This window comes from Seriola lalandi, unplaced genomic scaffold (assembly GCF_002814215.2).
Source record: "Seriola lalandi dorsalis isolate HSWRI2012SDOR001 ecotype SW California unplaced genomic scaffold, Sedor1 jcf7180002054939, whole genome shotgun sequence".
Classification (NCBI taxonomy): Eukaryota; Metazoa; Chordata; class Actinopteri; order Carangiformes; family Carangidae; genus Seriola; species Seriola lalandi.
The window spans coordinates 1,402,104-1,408,349 of record NW_019525659.1 but is presented as its reverse complement, the minus strand read 5'-3'; positions in this window follow the sequence as shown (position 1 = coordinate 1,408,349).

Below are 6,246 nucleotides of genomic sequence, written 5' to 3'. Positions count from 1 at the left end.
AACATCAGAGAGACTCAGCCACATGTTTGAGCCTCAGTCAGACCCAGACTCAGATGTGGAGTCTGTCCGGACCAGAACCAGAGACTAGCAGGCGGATCAGAATGGTTAGCATAGTTAGCATCTTTTATTTGTTTATGTTGTTTTTTAGCTTGTAACTGGCAGTGGCTGACATATTATTAATGGTTGTGCTAATGCTAAGTCTCTCTCTCTCTGTGCCTACAAGGTTTCAGGTTTATTTAGCCCCACCCCCTGTCCACACAAGTTGACAGGATTGGTTCCTGAGGTTTGTGACGTATGAAACCCTGACTGTCTGAATTTGTTTATGAGACTGTCATTGGTTCACTGCAGTTCAAGGTGGAAACACTCCGTCATGGTGTTGATGTTTATTTCAATCGTCATATGTCTGTATTATATAAGAAAATCATATGGATGGCTCAGGTTAAACACTGGATCATCAGAGGGCCTTAAAGGAGCGATTTGTAAGTTTTGCTATTGCTACATAGCTAACGTTAGCATTAGCAGCTGTTTACTCACCAGTGTAGAAGAAACATTGTGAGTTCAGCATCAAACTTCATTCCTTTAGTCACCAACAGCTGTCTCCAGAGGTGGAAACAAACGCTAATGTTAACTCTTCTCTCTATCATGTCTTTTCTTCTACTGAAGTTAGCATGCTAACCAGCTAGCTCTGGCCCGTCTCCTCACTTTCTGATAGCGACTCACTGTAGCCTCCAGTCTGTCCTGAAGACGAAGCTGCTCAGAGGACGTATTATAATCTCTTGTCTTGTAAACACAACGATGGCCGAAGCTCTGGTGAAGCGTCAATTACCACAACCTGCTCCCAGCAAGAAACCAAGTTCGGCAGCAGAGAAAAACTTCCAAATAGCTCCTTTCATCTGACCAGAAACTTTAACCTTCCCGGTTGTTCTCTGCCAACTTCAGAGCCTTGGAATCTAATGTTTACCATGACACGACACACATTCCTGCCTGTTTGTCTCACCGTCATTTATTGCTGGTATCTCACCGAAACATGAAACTGTGTTCCAGTAAAAGGCTGTGAGCTAATGTGACGTCCAAGTGAACAATGCAGGTTTGGAAATACTCCAAAAAATCCACTGAATGTTTTTGAAAGGGGGAAAAGATTTCAACATGTCCGTTACGCTGCGTTCACACACACAAACAGATACAAAGAGGAAAGAAGTCTCTTGTTGCTCGTGAGCTTGAAGGTTGTAAGTGTGCAACCATAGTGGCACATGACAAGCTGTTTCATTGGCTGAGTCTTCACACATCGGTTTTCTTCAAGTACCAGCAGCTTGTACAAGTTACATATGGGAGGGGAACCTCAGCTTGATCATGTCACTGCTCATTTTCAAGCTTCAGTGAATCATCAGTGAATGGCGTCTTGTCACACCTCCACTGTTTGAGTCCATATGTATGAACAGAGTACACAATAGATACTGTATTGGAGAGATACAAGAAAACTCCACATGGTGTATTTTAAAGGATACTATGAGATACTTCCAGGTTCATCACAGACCACTGTTATGTCCTGTCTAGGTGTGGCCAGGCCACAACATGAATAGCCCATCTTCCTCAAGGCCCAAGTCGCCACAGGCACAAATAATAGACTGTTAAGTGGTGTGTTTATTTAGGAAGTGTTTTTCAATAGGAGGAGAGTGTGTTCCAGCTTCAGGGTGGACAAACGCCAAAATGATAAACAAAACAAATCTATCTAGACACAAAATGTCAACATAACCAAAACCAAAGTACATCAGCTAACTTTCCTACAGTGACTAACAAAAATGTGGTGCAATCTTGGTTCCTTGTGTCTGGTGAACATCCAACAGGACCCAATCAGCTGCAACCGCCAATTATGTGCACCAATCACACTCGCTCGTGCACACGTCATGCCACCTTTCAAGCCACATGGAAGAAAAACATATACAACAAAAAAAAAAAAAACACAATTCAACCGCAGCCGTAACACCACGTTTATGTTGAAAGTGTTATTGGTGCCTGTGCTCTCTGTGAAGCAGTCTGTTTGTAGAGCGCCTACAATGTAAAGGTGAAGGACCTGTGCAGGTGCGCTCAGGTGAAGCTGACGTGAGGCTTCAGCAGTCTGACTTCAGGCTCCGATACACCAGATATGAACATGGTTCTGTTCATACTGCATGTTGTGTTCATGTATCACGTAAACATGCACTCAAATGTACTTCACGCTAACTCTCAACGCTACATGACAGTAAACACATCATTTGAGCTTTAGTCAGATTGAGTGTGTATCTTGTCCTGGCACAAGGTTTGTTTTCTCGTGGAATCATCTCTGTGACAACCAGGATGTATTCCCTCTCACACCACAATGGAATTTTGTATTAAAAAGACTGTAACTTTGGAAGAGGCTGTAGACGGTTCTATTTTGGATTTGGTTCCAGGTTGGTAAAATACCTGGACTCATGAAGGTCCACAGCCAGTGGGTCCTTTCTTTTACTTCTTCAATCATGATCTCTCTTTAGCTTCTGGTCAAATGCACTAAGTCAGCCACACAGTTAACAAGATTAACTGACTGAACATGGTGGACTGCATTAAGTACATCATGCATGCAGAATGAGTGGAATTAATATTACACAATCCTCCAGTAGGGAGCAAACACAGTCTTCACAGAGCAGTGGTAACATGTGGTTAAAGCCCTGCACCCTGTCAGCACAGCAGGGGCTCTGTGCTTGTATGGAGGAACAGAGATGTCACAGCAAAAATAATAAAGCATTTCCATAATTTCATATTTTAAAAGGCATTAAAAATAGGAGTTGTAAAAAGAATTTATAAATGAACGATTAATAACATCATTAAATACTTAACATTTAAAATGGATTGGAAAAATGGATGAATAAACCATTCATAAATAGATTTATTAATTCATGAATAAATCAAATCAATCAAATAAATTTGAAAAGGCATTTAAAAAATGAGTATACATACCTGGATTCCTTCTTCAGTTTCCATTTCCTAAGACCCTCTGGTTAGCTTTCCAACCAATCAGAGAGATGTGGTTTTACCAGCACTGAAGGTCCAGAGTGTCACAGAGAGGCTAAAAGGAGAAGCTAAATGATTAAGCTAACTGATTAGCTAATAGCAAAAGGAAAAGCAGCTGGAAAAAGGAAATGGAAATTATAGAGTGAATCCAGGAATTTATTCCCGTTTTTAAAAAGCCTTCTCAAAAAGTTTTATTATTTATTAATAAACGAATAAATTTATGATTTATGATGTTTTGATGTTTTTGTAAATCCGTTTTTATTTATTGCTGGATTTATCATTTATTTATTGTAATTTAATTTAATTTATATATTATTTTACAATTCTTTATGCAGTTGCTATTATTAATGCCTATTGACTTACGATACAGAAGTTGAAAAGGAATTTTATTTGTAACTGGTTTCAGATTGGATCCAACCCCATTGATGATTTGACTAATCTGAACTACGTAATGACGCTTCATTTTTGCAGCAGCTGAACTTTAGAATCCTTTTGTTTTGTGCAAATGTGTGTCAGTCGTAGTCAATGGCACTTTTTTTTTTTTAATGAACCAAACAAATCAAAGCAACAGCTTTGTTATTGAGAGTTCATGTTCCACTACTTTACACCATGTGTTTCCCTGCTGCTCAGACTCTTGTAACTTTCCGAGTGTTACTTGAATGTATTTTCTTGTATGGACACACAGCAGCCAGCAGGTGGAGGCCAAATCAAACACCAAACATAATCTGCTCTATAAGTGACAGACGATCGACAGCTCGGATGCACTTTCTCCCAGTTATGACTCAGCATCAATGTACAGTATGTTATTTGGTTTTCTATTTACATTGCAGTAATCAACAATGCTACAATTGCTTCCTTCTCAATAAATCAAAATGTATTAATCTAATTAGATTTAATCTGTGAATAACTGGCATTAATACCATGTGCTATTACCTGCAAAGGCAAGTGTCAAAAAAAAATGTCAAGAAGTTCATAATTTAACAACAAAAAATGTGATGACATCATATTTGAAAGTGCACATGGCAATATAAAGTTTATTCATTGACTCAGAATGGATGAAGTCTCTCCTGATTGTAAAAAAGAATCAAAACCAGAGTTACCATTGGTGTTTGTCTCCACCTCTGGAGACAGCTGTTGGCGAGTAAATGAATGTTTGATGCTGAACTCTGGTAAGTAAACAGCAGTTAATGCTAACGCCGGCTTTGTAGCAATAGCAAAATTTACAAATAGCTCCTTTAAGTGCAGTGAAGTCTGGACATTTGGATTCAGAGTGAATCTTTTGTCTTTGTTGTTTTGACACTTTGTTGGAAGCACACTGAGGCCTGAAGGCACAGGCTGTGTAGAGCAACTGTCATGTCTGTGTTCAGATCCACACTTCAACACTTCCAGTACAGTCACCGTCTCCCTTGCTTCAAATAAAGAAGACGTGCTTTCATCTGAGAAAACTTTGAAATCACTCAAAAAATATTTTTGCCACATATTAGCATATATATATATATATATATATATATATATATATATATCCAATCCATTAAGATTACAGTGTTAACAAATACAAACTAATATACTTAATGTGTTGCACATTTATCAGTCAAACATGAATTTATGCAACAGTACTAATAAATCCAGGGTGTTAAAAGCGGTTAATAACCAGGTTTATGTTGCATAAACCTGGTTATTTAAAGCTGCCATCTGGTCGTCATGAGTGAGTGAATGAATTTACTCCACCGCAATATCTCTAAATGCAGCTCTCTCCCCCTTAAACAACTAATGGACAATTCGCAACATTGGTGTCAGATTATTTATTACATAATTGTGATGAGTGATATGACTGATAAGAGGGAGGATCCCAACAGATTCTAGAATCACCATATACAGTGTATACTGTTATATGACAGTGTTTTAGCAGAGCTTCAGCTGGTCTGTGTAACAGCTCCACTGTTTACCCCCAGCTTATTAAGGAGAGATGGTGATGCTATATAATGAAGCCCAGTTGAAGGATTATGCAAATGAAGGGCTTATGATGAGCCAGTGTTCAGGGACCACCATGGTTTCTTGGCCCATCGTGATGACTGGTTCATTGGCTGATTGGTAGAACTTTGTACTGGACTCAGCCTTAAAGCAGCTCGACCCAGAGACACTATACTGAGTCTTTTCAGCAGGGATGAGGCAGGGATTCAGGATTAACATTGTTAGCGAATGAGTGATGTACATCGTGGGAGTTACTGGCCAAAAAGTCTTTACCTTGATTACAGCGTCACCTGCTGGTGAAAATGTGTCATTTTTGGTGTCTGACATGTTAGCACCTTTCTATACCTTAATATCTCTTAACAAAAGACAGCGTTAGGTAACATCATGAAAATAGCATGGGATCACGGGAGTTGTTGTATTCACCACCACTACCATAAGCTCCTCCCGGTTCGGATTCCTTCGGTGCCAGTGATTCAGAGAATCAAACAGACCCGGTGATTCTAATCAGTAGAATGCTTAATAACCAGGTTTATGTAACATCAGTAGGAAACCTCCCTAAAGGGGCCCCGTGTCATTCCCTGGATGATTTCTAATGACATCTCAGAAACAAATATTTTTAGTGAAGCTGCACATATAGGCTACAAGGTTATAAAAATGATTAAATTAAAATAAACTGACAGTATCTGGCCTTATAATGTGGGTTATTTACAGTGTGACAACATTGAAGTTATTCAGTTATGTGATTTATGTGATTATTTCACAGAGGTGTCCTCTCCACAACAAACACACCAGGAGATTAAAGCCAGTACAAACACTGAATCAAGCAGTTTCACTTTAGAACTCGGCGACGCTCTTCAGTGACACAGCACAGGACGTCTCCAGCAGCTGGGAGCTGAGCTGTCTCACATTTCCTCAGCTTGTTTCTCTGATAACTTCAGATCCAGACGTCCGACGACTAAAATCCTTCATCTGGTTCAAATATAGAGCTGAAAACCACCAAGGTGGAAAAAGTGAATGTGGCTTAAAACTAGATAAAAGTCAACGTTGAGCTTCTGTCAGACAAACACACTGACACATGATCATAGAGGATATGATGTCACTGACAGGCGACCAATGAAACGTTACCATGATTAAAATCACAGATTCCTCTGGTTTGAGAATCGATGGAAACATGTGGGATGATGTAAGAACACAACTCAACAACATATAGAACACAGGTCCAGTTGTTTTTAGACATTTTAATGTGGA